The following is a 21040-nucleotide window of genomic DNA, read 5'->3' as shown; positions in this document are numbered from 1 at the left end:
TCAGGTAACGAGAAATGAGTTGAATAGAAGCTAATGCTTGGAGTCTAGAGTAGTTCTTATGGGTCATGCTCTGATAGATGTAACATCGGGAGGGGATGTCTTAATTGATCTGATATTGGTTGTTGATGATTTACATGTATTGTGTTACATGTTTTACATTGAGTTGAATTTCATTCCGCTGCGATTTATGCAAAGAATCTTATTTTGATTAAAGAAATGAGCATGACAGGATATTTTGATAATTGTTGTGAAAAGAATTGTGTGACACCCTTCGGGGCATAATTACTCTGATGAATATATATATTGTTATTTTAATGATAATAATTTGGGGTATTTAGAAGGGTGTTACATTAGTGGTATCAGAGCATAGTCGGTCGAGTCGAGTCGTAATTTTTCTGTTCCCCTGTACGGGATAGGTGTTGTGTAACCCTATCAGTACTTATTGTTTTAGCTTGTTGGGTTTTCAGAATATAGATGGCTGGAAGAGGTAGAGATGATGCTGCGATTGCTGAGGCTCTGGGTATGCTAGTTGGAGTACTTGGAGGGAATCCAAATGTTGTGGGAATGGGAGCTGCTCGTCAGTTGAGTGAATTCCAGAAGAACAATCCTCCAATGTTCAAAGGAGCATACGATCCAGATGGTGCTCAGAAGTGGTTGAAGGAGATAGAGAGGATCTTCAGAGTAACTGAGTGTGCTGATAACCAGAAGGTTAGGTTCGGTACACATATGCTGTCAGAGGAAGCTGATGATTGGTGGGTTGCTACCCGCACTGAGTTGGAAACTGCTGGAGATGCTGAGATTTCTTGGGCTGTGTTCAGAGAGAGATTTCTGAGGAAGTATTTTCCCGAGGATGTCAGAGGAAAGAAGGAGATAGAGTTCTTGGAATTGAAGCAGGGTAACAGGTCCGTTACTGAGTATGCTGCTAAGTTCACAGAGCTGTCGAAGTACTATACTCCCTATGCTGAGGCTGCTGGGGAATTTTCAAAGTGTGTGAAGTTTGAGAACGGGTTGCGTCCCGAGATCAAACAGGCGATTGGATATCAGCGGATCAGGGTGTTTTCTGACTTGGTTGACTGTTGCAGGATTTTTGAACAGGATTCCAAGGCTAGAGCAGAGAGCTATCAGCAAAGGGTTGATAGGAAAAGTAAGAGTCAGAATGACCGTGGAAAACCGTATGCAGCTGGCAAAGGTTTTCAGAGACAGAGTGGGATGAAGAGGCCTAGTGGAGGAGATTCTAGTGCTCCTGTTAAGTGTTACAGATGTGGTCAGGCTGGACATCGTATCCATGAGTGTACCAGTAATGAGAAGAAGTGTTACAAATGTGGAAAAGGTGGTCATTTGGCTGCAGATTGCCGGTTGAAGACTGTGACTTGCTTCAACTGTGGAGAGGTAGGTCATATCAGTCCGCAGTGTCCTAAGCCAAAGAAAGAGAATCAGTCAGGAGGCAAGGTTTTTGCTTTATCGGGTTCTGAGACTTCTGCAGATGATCGTTTGATCCGAGGTACGTGTTATATTAATGGCTTTCCTCTTATAGCTATTATTGACACAGGTGCGACTCATTCTTTTATATCTTTGGATTGTGCTGTGAAACTTAAGTTAGAGATATCTGAGATGCTTGGTAGTATGGTGATTGATACTCCTGCGAAGGGTTCAGTGACTACTACTTCTGTTTGTCTGAGTTGCCCTTTGAGTATTTTTGGTAGGGATTTTGGGATAGACCTTGTGTGTCTTCCATTAGTGCAGATTGATGTTATTCTGGGTATGAACTGGTTGGTGTTTAACCGAGTTTCCATCAACTGTTTTGATAAGACTGTGATCTTTCCTGAGATTGAGGAAGGCAAGAGTTTGTTTCTATCAGCCAGGCAGGTGAATGAGGAAGTGGCAGATGGGGCAGAGTTGTTTATGCTGTTAGCAACTTTGGAGGCTAAAGATAAACTGGTGATTGGCAATCTCGCTGTGGTGTGTGATTTTCCTGATGTGTTTCCGGAAGAGGTGAATGAATTGCCGCCAGAGCGTGAAGTTGAGTTCTCGATTGATTTGGTACCTGGTACTAGACCGATATCGATGGCTCCTTATCGTATGTCTGCTGTTGAGCTAGCTGAATTGAAGAGTCAGTTGGAAGATTTGTTGGATAAGAAATTTATTCGCCCGAGTGTGTCACCTTGGGGTGCACCAGTGTTGCTGGTTAAAAAGAAAGAAGGTACTATGAGGTTGTGTGTGGACTACAGGCAATTGAATAAAGTGACGATCAAGAATCGGTATCCTTTACCGAGGATTGATGATTTGATGGATCAATTGGTTGGTGCGAGTGTGTTCAGCAAAATAGATTTGAGATCTGGGTATCATCAGATACGTGTGAAAACTGAGGATATTCAGAAGACTGCTTTCAGAACAAGGTATGGACATTATGAGTATTCTGTAATGCCTTTCGGTGTGACTAATGCGCCTGGAGTATTTATGGAGTATATGAATAGGATTTTCCATCCGTACCTAGATCAATTTGTTGTGGTGTTTATTGATGATATTTTGGTGTATTCGAAATCTGAAGAAGAGCATGCTGAGCATTTGAGGGTGGTTTTGGGAGTTCTACGAGAAAAGAAATTATTCGCTAAACTATCCAAGTGTGAATTTTGGTTAGGAGAGGTTAGTTTTCTTGGTCATGTGATTTCAAGAGGTGGTGTTGCTGTTGATCCTTCTAAGATAGAAGCGGTATCTAGGTGGGAAGCTCCGAAGTCGGTTTCTGAGATAAGGAGTTTTCTTGGACTTGCAGGTTATTATAGGAAATTCATTGAGGGATTTTCCAAGTTGGCGTTACCGTTGACAATGTTGACTAGAAAGGGGCAAGCATTTGTTTGGGACTCAAAGTGTGAAGAAGGTTTCCAAGAGTTAAAGAGAAGGTTGACTACTGCTCCTATTCTGATATTACCGAGTTCGTCGGAATTATTTGAGGTTTATTGTGATGCTTCATTGTTGGGTCTAGGTGGTGTGTTGATGCAGAATAAGCAGGTTATAGCTTATGCTTCGAGACAACTAAGGGTTCATGAGAGGAACTATCCGACACATGATTTAGAGTTGGCAGCTGTGGTATTTGTTCTGAAGTTATGGAGGCATTATTTGTATGGATCAAGATTTGAAGTTTTCAGTGACCATAAAAGTTTGAAGTATTTGTTTGATCAGAGAGAGCTGAATATGAGACAGAGAAGATGGCTAGAATTTCTGAAGGATTATGATTTTGGTTTGAATTACCATTCGGGTAAAGCAAATGTAGTGGCTGATGCATTGAGTCGGAAATCCTTACATATGTCTATGTTAATGGTTAAAGAGTTGGATTTAATTGAGCAGTTTAGAGATTTGAGTTTGGTGTGTGAGAGTACTCACAATAGTGTTAAATTGGGGATGTTGAAGTTGACGAGTAATATTCTGGATGAGATCAGAGAGGGTCAGAAATCCGATATGCTTTTGGTTGATAAGTTGACTTTAGTAAATCAAGGTCAGGGTGGTGAATTCCGAGTTGATGAGAATGGTGTTTTGAGATTTGGTAATCGGGTGTGTATTCCAGATGTTACCGGACTTAAGAAGAGTATTCTTGAAGAAGGACATCGTAGTGGTTTGAGTATTCATCCTGGAGCTACAAAGATGTACCATGATTTGAAGAAGCTATTTTGGTGGCCAGGAATGAAGAGAGAAATTGCGAGTTTTGTTTATTCCTGTTTGACTTGTCAGAAGTCAAAGATTGAGCATCAGAAGCCGTCTGGGCTAATGCAACCGTTGGCTATTCCAGAGTGGAAGTGGGATAGTATCAGTATGGATTTTGTTTCTGGTTTGCCGAGGACAAGTAAGAATTTTGAGGCTATTTGGGTGATTGTTGACAGATTGACAAAGTCGGCTCATTTCATTCCGATCAGAATGGATTATCCGTTAGAAAGATTAGCCGAGTTGTATATTGAGAAGATTGTAAGTTTGCATGGTATTCCGTCGAGTATTGTTTCGGACAGAGATCCTAGATTTACATCGAAGTTCTGGGAAGGTTTGCAGAGAGCTTTGGGAACTAAGCTGAGATTGAGTTCTGCATATCATCCGCAGACTGATGGTCAGACTGAGAGGACGATTCAGTCATTAGAGGATCTTTTGAGAGCTTGTGTTTTGGAAAAAAGAGGTGCTTGGAATTGTTATTTGCCTTTGATTGAGTTTACCTACAACAATAGTTTTCATTCGAGCATTGGTATGGCACCGTTTGAAGCTTTGTATGGTAGGAGATGTCGGACACCTCTATGTTGGTATGAGTCCGGTGAGAGTGCGGTGGTTGGACCGGAGATTGTTCAACAAACTACGGAAAAGATTAAGATGATTCAGGAGAAGATGAGAATTGCTCAGAGTCGTCAGAAGAGTTATCATGATAAGAGGAGGAAGTCACTTGAGTTCCGAGAGGGAGACCACGTGTTTCTTCGTGTTACTCCGATAACTGGTGTTGGTCGAGCTTTGAAGTCGAAGAAGTTGACACCTCGATTTATTGGTCCTTATCAGATTTTGGAGAGGATAGGAGAGGTAGCCTATCGTATCGCTTTACCGCCGTCGCTTGCGAATTTGCATGATGTTTTTCATGTGTCTCAGTTGAGGAGGTACATTCATGATCCGTCGCATGTAGTCCAAGTAGATGATGTACAGGTGAGAGATAACCTGACTGTTGAAACATCACCTATGAGGATCGAGGATCGAGAGTTGAAGCAGTTGCGGGGTAAAGAGATTGCCTTGGTGAAGGTAGCTTGGGGAGGACCAGCAGGTGGCAATGTGACTTGGGAACTGGAGAGCCAGATAAAGGAGGCTTATCCGGAGTTGTTCGATTGAGGTATGTTTTCGAGGACGAAAACTCTTTTAGTGGGGGAGAGTTGTAACACCCCGATAATAATATGTATTTATTTAAATTAAATTAATAATATGTTTATTAATTTAATTAGAATATTTGAATTATTATTATTTTGGAATAATAATTATTGGGATAATTATTTATTGGAATAATATATAAGTTGGAATTTAGAAAATCCCATTTTTGGTAAAAAGGTTAATTTCACGTGAAAAGGGAAAAGAGGCAGAGAGGGCAAAAAGCCAGAGAACGAAGGTTGAAGGAAGGAGAAGCTTGGAGCTCGGAAGCTGCCGGATTAACTCAGGTAAGGGGGTTTATCATCGATTAACGGGTATTATGGGATGATATGTACTGGGTAGTAATAGACCATTGTTTTGCCTCTGATTGGATGATATATGTTGAATTGTGAACTTTGGAGATGAACGAAAATTTGGATTATAATTGACGAAATTCGTAGGAATTAGAGGTAGAAAGGTTAGAAAATTGTGAAATCGAAAGTGTATGATTCGTGTTAGATGATATGAATGAATTGTGTGTGAAATTTGGACTGTAGAAGGTTGAATTGGATAGGTCTCGTAGCAGAGAAAGCCATTGCAGATCTGAGAGCTCTGGTCTCTGGTCATACGCGTATGGCACTAGGCAATACGCGTATGAGATGTTGGTACGCGTATGGGGGGAAGCCTTACGCGTATGGGAGAAAAAGATGATATTTTGAACGTAAATTGGTCTCTGTTGGTACGCGTAATGGGAAGTTGTTACGCGTAGCGTACGCGTATGGGATAGGTGGTACGCGTATGAGTTGGGCGAGGAAATGCGCAATACGCGTAAGAGAGTAGGCATTACGCGTATGGAGTTGGCCAGGTTTGGGCAATACGCGTATGGCATGGGCAGTACGCGTATGGGCAGAGTTGGGACTTTCCTGAACTGTTGTTGTGCAGTTTTTGGTTGTTTAGGCTGAGTGATGTACTTAGCTGAGATATGATGTTGTAGGGATCATTTCCCGTTGTTTTGAGTGGTATAGGTATTAGTAGAGCGGGCTAATACTGTGTTTGATTATGTGGCATGATATGATATGCTTTTGTGATTAATTATGTTGATAATGTGTGATGGTATACATGATGATGTGAATGTATACGTTTGTGAATAGACTGTATTATGGCTTAGAGTGTGAGCATGTGTCTATTCTTGATTATTGTTGATGTTGCATTGCTAGGTGATTAGCATGCATGTTGTGGCCCATTTGGGGTGGTAGCTAATTCCCATGGTGAGGAATTAGTGAGTAAATCATTTTGATTGTTGTTGTTGATGTTTGCATGCTAGGTGAGTAGCGTGCATTTCATGGCCCATTTGGGGTGGTAGCTAATTCCCATGGTGAGGAATTAGTGAGTGAGTCACTATGTCTCAAATGAGTGGGACTAGTGAGCTTGGTAGCCGTGCCTGGATTTGGACGGTGAGGTTGGACTATATGTTCACAAATAGTCGGTACCGCATGCATAGAGTCTCATTGCATAATAAATGTATGGCATATAATATGAATGGATGTATTCCAGTATTATATGTGTGTTGTGTGTTGTGTTGTTGATGTTGAGTATGGTTGAAATTATATATATGCTATATGTTATTGTTGAATATGATGTTTGAACGGATACTGCCATTGCTGAGTGTGTAGTCTGGTTAGGGTGAATTAATGTGTTAATTACTTAGCATTACATGTTGTTCTATAATGCTTGTTATATTGATTGAGGAACTCACCCTTACGCCTATTTTTCAGGTAACGAGAAATGAGTTGAATAGAAGCTAATGCTTGGAGTCTAGAGTAGTTCTTATGGGTCATGCTCTGATAGATGTAACATCGGGAGGGGATGTCTTAATTGATCTGATATTGGTTGTTGATGATTTACATGTATTGTGTTACATGTTTTACATTGAGTTGAATTTCATTCCGCTGCGATTTATGCAAAGAATCTTATTTTGATTAAAGAAATGAGCATGACAGGATATTTTGATAATTGTTGTGAAAAGAATTGTGTGACACCCTTCGGGGCATAATTACTCTGATGAATATATATATTGTTATTTTAATTATAATAATTTGGGGTATTTAGAAGGGTGTTACAGCGAGAATGGAAGTGGTTTCCAGAGCGACGATTGGTGCTCTAGGATGTGTCGTTAGAAGGACACTGCTAGGTGGTAAGATAAGCAGCATGAGACTCAGTAGGCGTCATCTAAGCTAAATCGACTTCTTCCAAAGTGAGCATGGAACGGGGCCGATGAAAGGAGGGGGTGAATTGCTCTGTAAAATCAAGGTGGCAATACTCCAGTAGGCATCAGTAAGGCCGAAATGAGCTAGAGGATCAAACAATGATTGTTCACAGGAGCACCGACATCCTATAACAAGTCAAAAATTATCTTTAGACGTTGACAATATACGGAGACATTTGGAAGATTCTCCATGCAAACACCAGAGAATTCCCGCTCAAGAGTGACATCATGTGCATTCTGATTATCTTGGAAGAGGTCAGGAAAACGCGTCCAGGCAGGCAAAGCTATGGAGCCAGGTTTCATGATTGTGGTTAGCAAGTCAACAGAAATAATGGAATAGATCCACCGAGCACGATTGGATCCAAGGTGGCTCATTAGTCATAAGTGGGATCGGTGATAGGTGGTGGAAGCTTATCTGAAGGCACAATATGGTACAGGACCCGGTGAAAGCGGACATGAACGCAAAATAACTCCACCCATGTGCCATAGCGATTAGTTTCCACTTCAAACACAATAGGAATATTATTCCTAATGTTGGAAACAACGAGAGTAAGATGCAATTATGTATTGGTAGAGGATGAGGGAGGTGGTGTCGGAGTTTCCACCTTGGGAGGAGGAGTCACCATATTTCTTTCGTCGTTGGAAGAAGAAGACATGTTGTAGACGGAGAGGACGAAAGGTAACAATGACCACATGAGAGGCTGACCGTGCTGGAGAGGCTGGTGCGGATGAAAAAATGGTGTTGTGGCGATGATTGCGCACGGGTGGCGGGACGCAGGGGTCCGCCGGCTGTGCGGACGGAGGGAGGAAGAGAATAAGCATAAATGAGAGGGAAGATGGCAAAGCGGTGGCAACGAATTAGAAGGAGGAAGCACGACGACTTTATAGGAGAAGAGAGGTAGATTAGGATCTTTTTATAATTTATACACCATATAAGATAAATGCATTTTTTATGTATTTTTCATTACGGATATATATATATATATATATATATATATATATATATATATATATATATATATATATATATATATATATATATATATATATATATATATATATATATATATATATATAATATATATATATATATTATATATATATATATATATATATATATATATATATATATATTACATTAATTATTACATTGAATGAATTTGATTTCCTTAATAAGAGTATAACTACCATTAAGCTAATAATTCCACGTTAACAAAATAAATACAGAATGATTCTATCATAAATGACGATCTTTCGTTGGTTAAAAAATTCATACGTGGATCTTTCTAATAGATTTATATATAATTTCAATCCTACCCTTAAACCAGCATGATGTTGTAATGAATGCATTTAGTTTTCTAGTTGTGAGGGAACAGTCTTTAATAATAAAATAAAATGTTTTCCAAAATGGTCCATAGTCCATACAAGGTTCTGTCTAACATATATGTTTTTGAATGTGGTCCTTGGTAGATGGTATTACTACGACCACATGGTGTAGACAAGATTAATCATTACCCGAAAAGGATTGACATCATTATTTCAAGGATGGCTCTAATGTATCATATCCTGGTATAAGTTTTGTTATCATGCATGGTGATCGATCGATCATCTTTCACCCATGAAACATGTAGAATTGTCATAGGTATAAGTCAGATCCAATTGTCAAGCGTATATAATATTTATTATATTAATTCTATACAATTGTCAAACGTATCCAGCTGTAACAAAAGCTTTACTTGAAAATTTCTCATTCAAATCTTAATAATTTACAATCATAAACAATTTTCTGATTCTTACAAAAAGAGTAAATGAATTGCAAGTTTCTTTTTCCCACAAAGCCATGGAAAGTAGACTTGAGCCATGGAAAGTAGACTTGACAAACTAACTTCACTTGATAAACAATTAGCATGAAGTAAGACTCAAACAGAAATATTAGAAATATTATGTGACGTTTTCATTTCTCTAAATACCTAACATATTTCTGCCATACCTTGCAAGAGGATTCAATTATTGAGTTGCATCAAGCATATATAACAAATATTTACAATCCTCAGAGCAACCACCAGTACAATACCATCCAAACCTTTGGTATGAGAATCCACCTCAACAAAACACTCCACAAACTTCTGGACCTTCATTAGAGGACCTTGTCAAGCAATTCTCCATATAAAATCTTCAATTTTAGCAATTAACTAATTTTAGTACTAAAAAATTAGAGACACAAATTGGACAGCTCATCACTTCAATGAATACCATGCAAGCTCAAGGATCCAACCAACTGCCTGCCTAAATAGTAGTGAATCCAAAATTCCCTAATGTGAGTGCAATTTCCTTGAAACATGGAAAAAGTGTTGAAGCGGTAAAACTAGAAAAAAGTAAAAACATTGTTAAGCCCATGCCTGATTTTGAAGTTGTTATTGAGAAAAAGTATGTGCCATCAATTCATTTCCCACAAAAGATTAGTGAAAACTAAAAAAAATGAATGAGGAAGAAAGGGATAAGGAAATATTTAACGTATTCAGGAAAGTTGCGGTGAACATCTCATTTATTGATGTTATTAAGGAGGTTCCTAAATATGTAAAATTTCTGAAAGACTTGTATACACATAAAATAAGATTAAAGGGAAATGTAAGAGTTAACATGGGATAAAATATTTTAGCTTTTATTCAGCCTATGCATGTACCTGAAAAATCCAAAATGGCCCACAATGTTTCAACTCTCACTCAGACCATGCTCTAAAAGTGCAAAGATCCAATAACTTTCTCTATTTCGTGTACCATTAGGAAAAGTAAATTCAAAAATTGAATGTTAGATTTAGGAGCTTTCATTAATGTTATTCCTACTTCTGTTCATAAGAATCTTGACGTTGGTCCTTTACAGAATACAGGTCTTACCATTCAGATGACAAATAGAAGCAATACCTGCCTTGTTAGAGTAGTGGAATGTGTACTTGTTCAAGTGGAGGATTTGTTTTTTCTACAAATTTATACATTCTAGATATGGAAGGAGAAACTAATTCAAAGTCAAGCAAGATACCCATCATTTTAGGCAGTCCGTTCTTGAAGACGGAAAAAACAAAAATTGACATCGTTGATGGAACAATGTCCATGGAGTTTAGTGATATTACTGCAAAATTTAACATTTTTGCATCTATGGAATACCCCATGGAAGAGCATTCTGATTTTCAAATTGTGCTTTTTGAATTAGTTGATGAAACATATTATGCCTTGTTTTCAACTGATTTTCCATCACTCTCTGATTTTGATGATATTTACAGTTGCGATGCATGTATTACCACTCACATTTATTCTATTTGTGCTGAGATAAAAGCTTCCTTGCAGGTTGATATTATCTCTGACTCTTCCATATACACGCCTCTTTGCATTTTTCTTGTGGATGAAGCTCTCAACATTCTGGCCACCCGAAACAAATCATCTATTGAACACACGCCTTCTTTAGAGTTTAAACCACTTCCAAAAGATTTAAAATATTCATCAAATTTTGAATTTGAGCAGGAAGAAAAGATATTGCAGGATCATAAGAAGGGAATTGGATAGACCTTGACTGACATTCCTGATATTAGCCCATCCATGTGTATGCATAGTATCTTACTTGAAGATGGAACAAAAGCAGTGAGGCAACCCCTTAACCCTTTGATCATTGATGTTGATAAAAATGAGATCACTTTCATGTACCCTTTCGACACATTTACTTATAGAAGACCATTCTTTGATCATGGAATAAAAAGCAAATGCAATTATAACAATTTCAAAGTCAATGGAGATCGCCTTAAGCTACTTCTCCATGAGAGTCCCACGTTGGAAAAAGAAATTGTTGAAGAGCTCTCATTGAGAAATGCTACTTATGTATCATCTACCTGTCTTGACTCCTTTGGTGTATTCTTTCCTTTCTCGCATCTTTATTTTATACTCGTTTATTTCATTGAGGATAATGTGTGTCTCAAGTGTGGGGGATAGATTCATTTACTTATATGTTTTCTTATTTGTCATTTACTTGTTTTCTTATTTAAAAAATATATATTTAAAATGCATGTTTTTTCTCTGGTATTTGGGGTTGCAAGTGTGAGTAATTTTTTATTCTCTTGACTAAAGACTCGTGATGTGATGTGAGTGATTTTCTTTGCATTCTTAGTATGATAAGTATGACTAAATTCTGCATTATGCATCAATTATGGTTAATCAATGTCATTTGTGAGATTTTGAGCCTTATAATGGATAACATATAAAAATCCATTTATTTCTTCTTTCTTGTTTGATTTCACTTATATCTGTTAGTTACTCTAGAATTTGACTCGACTCTTGTTGAAACTTTGTGTCTACTTATGCACATTGATATGATAAGTACATTTTATTTTATATTTTATTTGTAGTCACTTAGCAAAAAAAAGTCAACCTTTAAATTATCATCCCTTGTTTGTAGCGATATTACAACCCGAATAAAATCATTTTGATCTTTGTGTACATGTATTTCAAGTGTGGATGTTAGATTATTTCCAAGCTTTTTGTAGTGTTAACTTTCATGATGTGCTTTGAGTGTAAACAGATAACCTAAACACTTGAGAGTTGAAATAATTTTATCTTGTAAGGATCTTGTCACTCACGATGTATTCTTTGGTAAATTGTCATCTAAATTTCTCTGATTGTCGCAAAAAGTTACTCAGTAACACCATATTTCTTTAAGCTTAAAATGAGAATTTTTCCTACCACTTTGTGATCCTAAAATTCTTTGAAACTAAATGTTATGTTTTTACTCTATTTTAAATTTTGATTTTAGAATTTTGCTCGGAGGGCAAAAGTTTAAGTGCGGGGAAATTTGATTAATGTATTTTAATACACCACATTTTACTTTGTATTAAGGGAGTTCAATGACTTGTTTCTTTTCTTTTAATTCTTTTAGTGTGTTTTACAATTTTAATTTAATTTTGCTCTTACTTTAATTTCATCATTTATTTTCTAATAAACAGTAATTTGACACTTTCTCGATGTGCAGATCATAACTTTAACTACGAGATATCGTTTGACACGTTCTAATATGCGTTGGAAAGCTGAGAGGATAAGCTACCGGTTTTGTTCTAAATTAAAAAGCCAATTCATAGTGGAAAATAGTCAAATACTGTATTTTCGTGCCAGACTTTATAAATTAATTAGTTTTGAGCCGATTTTAATGTTTTTAAGGTTGATTGCTATTAGACCCCGATTTCCCTTGTATTATCTAAACAAAATTTGCAGAATTAGGTTCAGTATACATAGTTTACACAAAATAACATTATACGCCTACAATTCCTATGGGGGCTAATTTTACAAAAGTTAATCTACTAATAACGATTTCCATCAAATCTTGAGGTTATTGTAATTTTAATTAGATTTCATTTCCTTTCAATATTATTCTGTTTTTCTTTCATGCTTAATTCAAGTTTCAAATAATATGTTGATTTAATTCGATAGATGTATGCTCCTAAGTTTAATCGTGTTTAACATAGCTTTTTGTTAATTCGCTCAATCTTTAACCATTTGCTTAATTAGGAAAATAGGAGCATAAATCGTATAATACCAATTACGTTTGTTTAATCGGTATTGTAATCGAATAGGAATCAAATCCACTTAGGGAATTGGAGATATAACAACCAGTGATAGGTCGGAACTCGAATCAATATATTAGCTCGTTAATCTTATCTGCAATCAATTTCTTTTAATCATAATCTTAATAGAAAACCTAAACCCCCTCTTTGTTTCGTCAGTTAATTAAAATAATCAAGAATCCTTGCGATACGACTCAAGTTTCGCTTCCATATGCTACCCTTATAAGCTTGTTTTTTTACTCGTGTACGACAACAGATCAACATATATTTTTTATATGATGATATAAATTAAACTATATAAATATACATTATGCAGATATGAGGTGAGGTGGATATTAAGGTATCCATTCCCGCATACATACCCATTTATTTTAATGAATAATTACATGTGTCCATGCCCGTACCTGTTTTGTGGATTTTTACTGTATCTATTGTTGAAATATTTTTTGGATACCCATTGAATAAGGGTACAATTGTTATCCCTCTATATACTAGTAAGGGATTCAATTCCAATTTACAATGAACAAATTTAACATATTCAATCCCATTTAAATTTAAAAAAAACCAATAACAATATTTTAACACCTCTAATTTTTTAATATTCATTAATGTTGTTCTTCTTATCTATTCTTTCCCATTACATTACCAAATATCACATATATTATACAAGATAGATATTTTTTTTATAAAATAATATTAAATAAAATTCAAAAATCAGTTGAACCACACAGAATGTTGTGCAAAGACAACAACATATCAATTTTTGTTAAAGAGTATCGGGAAGTCGAAGGCAACAACAGTATTATGAGAGAAGACAACATCATATCAATTTTTGTTAAAGAGTATCGGGAAGTGGAAGGCAACAACAGTACAGAGAGAGAGAGAGAGAGTTGTTGTAATCACATAATAATCTATTACAACTTTTGAATCATTATAGTGCTTCTGCTAGAGTCTCTAACTAAAAGAATCTAACTAAACAATGTTTGACTTTAAAATTGTATGAATTATAATTTATATTTAAATTTAAAAACATCAATCAATTTAGTCTCAATATTAAAATATTTCTTTAGTATATATTTATCAAAATTAATAAAAAGAATATCCATTTTAACTTAATATTAATTTATTGCATTAAAAACGTATGGGGTTTTAAATTATAGTACAATATTTGAGAAAAATAATTAAATAGATTATATATTTTAATTTAAGGGTTTAAATTGTTTTTTCTTAAATTTTAAAAACTAAATTGACTAATATGCACAATTTTAAATACCAAAATTAATACTTTTTTTACTCATTTGCCTTTCCTTGTCCATTGTCATTTCAACTGCATTTTCATTAGATAACTTTGCTAAATTGTCAGCATTGAGCTTGATCCTTCTATGATAGTATCTTCATTCATCTCTCAAGTGATATGATTTATTTCTTCTCATATTCTAAGTAACTTGTCGAGTAAATTCCACATGTGTATGTAATTATGAATAACGCAAATCACAAAATACTATAAGTCGTTACATGTAAGGTTTATAATGAGGCATCAATTTGAAATAGAAAACCTTCTTTTCAAAACTCAAAATAGTCCTCAATTCTTATTCCTAAAGATTGTTGGTGCAAAGGTAGAATATATGATGAATGGAAATATTCTTATTCAGAGAATGATGGCTACAAAAAGGATTAAAAGTTACAATGATTGACACCCTATTTATAAGCCTCTAACAAACTTAAATATGAATCAAATCTAATATTTAAATCTAATATCTAACAAACTTAAATATGAATCAAATCTAATATTTAAATCTAATATCTAACAAACTTAAATATGAATTAAATCTAATAATTAAATCTAATACCATCCCTTAATTCATATTCCATCAAAACTTGTAACACCAATTCCATCCCTTAATCTGAGAAATTGATCAGTCTTGATAGCTTTCGTCAGAACATCTGCCAACTGCTTCTGAGTGCTGCAGTGTACAACTTCTAACACTCCCCTCTGAACTTGATGTCTCAGAAAATGATACTTGGTCTCAATGTGCTTGCTTCTCCCATGCAACACTGGGTTTCTGGCAAGATTGATTGCAGACTTGTTGTCAATCATCAGCTTCAGAGGTTTGTTTACTTTAATCTTCAGATCCTGCAATAGATTCAGAATCCACACAGCTTGGCATGCAGTAACAGCACCTGCAATATATTCAGCTTCACAAGTTGACAACGCCATAACAGGTTGCTTCTTGGAACACCAAGAAATGGGACCTCCCAGAAATTTGAATAAGTACCCAGACGTACTTCTTCTGTCAACTCTGTCTCCACACCAATCAGAATCTGAATAACTCAGAAGTTCTGACTCATCCTTTCTTCCAGAAGGAAATAATACTCCATACTTCAGAGTTCCCTTGATATACCTCAGAATCCTGACTGCAGCTTGGTAATGGGACCACTTAGGTTTACTCATGAACCTACTAACCATCCCAACTGAATAGCAAATATCAGGTTTGGTATTGCACAAATACCTCAGAGAACCAACTAACTGTTTGAAGGTTGTAGCGTCCACATCCTTTCCATCAGAGTCAGAATCCAGCTTCTGATTTGTATCAGAAGGTGTGACAGCAATCTTACAATTCTCTAATTCAAATCTCTTCAGAAGTTCTAATTCATACTTGAGCTGATGCAAAATAATACCTTTCTCAGAGTATCTGAACTCCATCCCTAGAAAGTATGTCATTTTGCCTAGATCAGTCATTTCGAATTCATTCATCAGAACTTTCTTGAACTTGGCTATCTCCTGTTCAGAACTTCCAGTCAGTAGTATATCATCAACATATAAGCATACCAGAGTCATATTTCCTTCAGAAGTATGTTGAACATAGACACCGTACTCCATCTCACATTTCTGAAAGCCTTGCTTCTTGAAAAAAGAATCAATCTTCTTATTCCAAGCTCTGGGCGCTTGTTTCAATCCATATAGAGCTTTGTATAATCTGTACACCATCCCTTCCTGATTCTTTTTCACAAATCCAGGAGGTTGTGACACGTAAACTTCTTCTTCTAATGGACCATTCAGAAATGCAGATTTTACATCTAAATGCATCAGAGGCCAATTCCTGTTAGCAGCTATTGCAATCACCATTCTGATTGTTTCATGTCTTGCTACAGGTGCAAACACTTCAGAGTAATCCAACCCAGGTTTCTGTAGAAATCCTCTGGCTACCAACCTTGCTTTATGTTTGCCAATTGAACCGTCTGGCTTTAACTTCTGCTTGAAAACCCATCTGACGCTGATGGCTTTCTTGTCTTTTGGAAGTTCTGTCAGCTTCCAAGTCTTGTTTCTCTCTATAGCATCAAGTTCTTCTTTCATGGCCTTCAACCAGAGCTTCTGCTTAAGAGCCTCTTCTGTACTTATGGGTTCAGAGTCTACTAACATGGCACACTGAATAACTTCTCCTTCAGAGTCTACTTCAGTGTCTTGCAGCATGTCAAATTCTGCATATCTTCTGGGGATGTTTCTGACTCTTTGTGGTCTCTGAACTTGTTCAGAGTCTTCAACTTCAGAGTTTCTACCTTCAGATGGTTGACTTCCTCCAGAGCTTTGACCATCTTCAGGGGCTGGCATATTTCCAGAGTCTGAATTGCCACCAGAATCTGGATTACCATCAGAGTCTGGGTCATCTGGATCATCAGAGTCACCTTCATCTTCTGAGTCTTCTCCAGAGTCAGAATCACTATCAGAATCAGAATCAACGTCAGAGTTTACTCCAACCTCAGAAATTCTGAACTCTGACCTTTCTTCAGAGGTTCTAACATCAGAGTCAGATTGAGACTTATCCCAATTCCAAACTTCTGATTCCTTCACAATCACATCTCTGCTGAATTCAATTTTATTGGTTTCTGGACAATAGAGCTTATATGCACCTGTACTGTGGTACCCTATCAGAATCATCACTTTGCTTCTATCATCCAGCTTCTGTCTTCTGGCTTCTGGAACATGTTTATAGCAAACAGAACCAAACACCTTCAAATGACTAACACTTTGCTTATCTCCAGTCCACTTCTGTATTGGAACTATTTCCTTCAACTTCTTCGTAGGACAACGGTTGAGTACATACGTTGCAGTGGCAACAGCTTCTCCCCAGAGCTTCTGAGGAAGCTTCTTCTCCTTTAGCATGCTTCTCACCATATCAAGCAAAGTGCGGTTTCTTCTTTCAGCAAGACCATTGTGTTGAGGGGTATAAGGAGCAGTAACCTCATGCTCAATTCCATTCTCCTCACAGAACTTCTGGAACTCTTTGGAGTTATACTCACCTCCACCGTCAGTTCTAAGAATCTTCAACTTCTGACCACTCTGATTCTCAGCCTTCATTCTGAACTTCTTGAATTCATCAAACACCTCGTGTTTAAACTTAATAAGGGATACCCATGTCATTCTTGTGAATTCATCAACAAATAACACAAAGTATTTATTCCCTCCAATCGATGCTATTGGAAATGGACCACACACATCAGAATGTACAACTCCCAAGGCATGTTTTGCTCTTGGAGCAGTTTCTGACGCAAATGGCAATCGTGGTTGTTTTCCTTCCATGCAAACTTTGCATGACTTTTCAGGCTTCTTAATTGCAGGAATTCCATGTACCAACTTCTTTGAATTCAGATGTTTTAAGCTTCTGAAATTCAAATGACCAAATCTTCTGTGCCACAGCTCACTCTCCTTCTCAGCACTTGTTGCACTAAGACATTCTGAGTCTGCAGTTCTGACATTCACCTTGAATGTTCTATTCCTTCCCTGTTCTGACTCCATAATCAACTTCTGATTGCAGTCATACAGCTTCAGAAGATTGTCCTTCATGGTAACTGAAAAACCTTTCTCAATTAATTGTCCCACACTCATCAGATTGCTTCTGATGCCAGGTACATACCACACGTTCTGAATCAATGCTGTTTTCCCATTGTTCAGAGTCACTCTGACATTTCCCATACCTTCTGCATTAAGATATTTGTCATCAGCACATCTGATCTTTGTTCTCTTTTCAGAGTCAAAGTCAACCAGCCATTTCTTGTTTCCAGTAAGATGATTTGAACAGCCAGTGTCCATATACCACCAGTCTATCAGATCCATATCATCAGATTCAGAGGCCATCAATAGCACAGATTCGTCATCAGAACTTCTGGCTATATTTGCTTCTTCTGATTTTCTCTCCTTGTTTGACCAACAGTCTCTAGCAAAATGACCGAACTTCTTACAGCAGTAACATTGGATTTTCTTCTTGTCATACTTCTCTTTTCCCTTCTGAGCATTCTTTTGTCTATCAGAGGTTGAGCTTTCTGACTTCTGACCACCATCAGATCTTCTCCTGGCTTCTGACTGCTTCTGATACCTCCTATCAGAAGTTGCTTTCAGAGCCTGCTGCTCTACTTCCCTTTCAGAAGTTCTCTCAGTTAAACGCAACTCTTGCGCTTCTAGACTGCTCTGCAGCTCTTCAATTCTCATGGTGCTCAGATCTTTGGAATGTTCTATTGCTACCACAATGTAATCAAATTGACAGGTAAGGGATCTCAATACCTTCTCCATGATTGTTTCTTCAGAAAGAGTTTCTCCACACGCTTTCATCTCATTAGTGATCAGAATCACTCTGGAGATGTATTCAGAAACTTTCTCATTATTCTTCATGTTGAGATTTTCATATTGCTTTCTCAAGGACTGAAGCTTCACCTTCTTCACTGATGCGTCACCACCATAACATCTAACCAGTGTGTCCCACGCAGCCTTTGCTGTCGTTGAATCTGCAATCTTCTCAAACACATTTACATCAACACATTGATGAATGAAGAACAATGCTTTCTGATCCTTCTTCCTTACTTCCTTCTGCGCGTTTTTCTGTTCATCCGTTGCATCTGCTGCTACCGGAATATAACCATCAGTGACAAGATCTAGAACATCCTGAGCACCGAACAGTACACGCATTTGGATCATCCAACGATTCCAGTTTTTACCGTCAAATACTGGAAGTTTGGTGTTCATGTTGCCGTTTCCGTTCATCTTTCTACCTTGCACAGTACACTCAGATTTCTCACACAGTGTTTCCCAACCCACAGAATTAAAATTCTGATCAGATTTTGTTCAAGATTCAACACGAATCTAAGAATCAAAATCAAACACACAAGACCTCACGTTCACTCGTGTTTCCCGTGTTTCCCAATGAATCCGAACCGGAGCTCTAGATACCAATTGTTGGTGCAAAGGTAGAATATATGATGAATGGAAATATTCTTATTCAGAGAATGATGGCTACAAAAAGGATTAAAAGTTACAATGATTGACACCCTATTTATAAGCCTCTAACAAACTTAAATATGAATCAAATCTAATATTTAAATCTAATATCTAACAAACTTAAATATGAATCAAATCTAATATTTAAATCTAATATCTAACAAACTTAAATATGAATTAAATCTAATAATTAAATCTAATAAAGATAAGTGTCTATGATTAAGTAACTCTTCTCAATTCCTGGATTATCTACCTTGGCCTATATATTATTGTACATGATACCTTTCACCCTTAAAAGGAGGCAGAAAACATCAAATACATGGATATTCATAATTAACAAGATAAAATAATTTTTCATCAAATAAAATATATGTTAGCTCAAGTTGTTAATTTCGTCGAACATGAATTTATGTTGATATTATGACTTACCACTAAATGGACAAGGAAATCTATAATTTTGATTTGTAATTGCATATAAAAAATATTGTGAATCATGCGCACTTCCTCCTCACCCTAAACATACATATATAAACATCGTGTTAAAATCACAAGTACACATGACATTTTGTATGATTGTTGCCTTTCTATCTATACATGAAATTTGATTTTATGTGAGAACTTGTGCACTTATATGTGTACCATCAACTACCCTCATGGTTTTAATTGGCGCTTGCAGGTGAGAATGCGGTTGCGGCCCCATGGTCGTGGCTATTATGTCTATTGCAATGAAGATTGTAGTGGCTGCGTCGTTAATTTAATTTTTATAAACATAAAATATTATTCTTTATTATTTATTTAATGTATCTCATGTCTTCCATTTCCTCTATAAATTTTCATATATATTTCATTAATAATTCTCTATTACTTTGAATATATATACTCCTTTTAAAACATACCTTAAATCTATGATATAATTAGAAAGGAAGGTAGACCCGATAATTTTGCGAGAAGTGCATAATTTGATGCGGCCTAATACGACCATTACAATGTTATGACGTGACCACTGTGGCGTTATGATGTGGTTTTTAGTGTGATTTACAATCACACTGCAATTAGAGTCTGATGTGGATGCGAACACTATCGCATCCACAATATTATGGTCACATCACGTGATACGGTCCATAATTTAAAACCATGATTACACTTATATGAGTAAGTAAATAAAAATCAACGATCTTTGAAAATATGAAGTCATAACTTATCAAATTATGTTGAAATAAAGATACAAATACATTTACAATAATAAAAATTACGTGCATACCTTAAACCAAATATATCATTTTAAAAAATTTTAATTCCTTCAAAAAAATTGAGGACTCTTACTTTATTAGTTCTTTTATCAATCAACCTACTATCTCTAATACCTTCTTGGAATTGAGTGATATTTTTTATGTGAAATGTTGAAAACGGATCGAAGAAACTTTATGACGAACATTATGGCCAATCCTAAATAAAAATTTATAAAAAATTTCTTCAACAAACACATCTTAAATCACTTAAATAGTTCCTTCCCCCTCAATTCATTACAAAAATTAACAAGACAATATTTTTTCATTCAAAATAAATCAAAGCAACTTAATCTAAACTCATTTAAAGCTCCAACAAAAGACTCAAGATTAGACAACAAAGATGTCAAATATTTTTTTTTATTAAAGTATTTCAAATGTTAGTTATAATTCATAATATGATAGAGAAAGTCTATAAATTCATCATCACTTACATTAGAAGTATAATAATCACTTTTATCAATATAAATTCTAATTAGAATCTATTAATTGATCAACAAATAAAAAGACATACACATCCATATAGACCATAAATAGAATACTAAGATAAGTATTTCTCCAATCAAGATTCATAAATTTTTCCATGGTTTTCCATAAACATCACCTGAATTATCTTTCATCTCATCAAGAACAGGCATACACTTAGTAAGATATTATCTTTTGTTTGCTTCCATTAGCATACACTTAGTAAGATATTATCTTTTGTTTGCTTCCATTATGTATGATGTGCTCCACTTCATGTAGATTATCATCTGACCAACACA

The sequence above is a fragment of the Lathyrus oleraceus genome, chromosome 6 (assembly GCF_024323335.1).
Source record: "Lathyrus oleraceus cultivar Zhongwan6 chromosome 6, CAAS_Psat_ZW6_1.0, whole genome shotgun sequence".
Classification (NCBI taxonomy): Eukaryota; Viridiplantae; Streptophyta; class Magnoliopsida; order Fabales; family Fabaceae; genus Lathyrus; species Lathyrus oleraceus.
The sequence above is the reverse complement of the archived record's forward strand: the minus strand, read 5'-3'. Positions refer to the sequence as shown.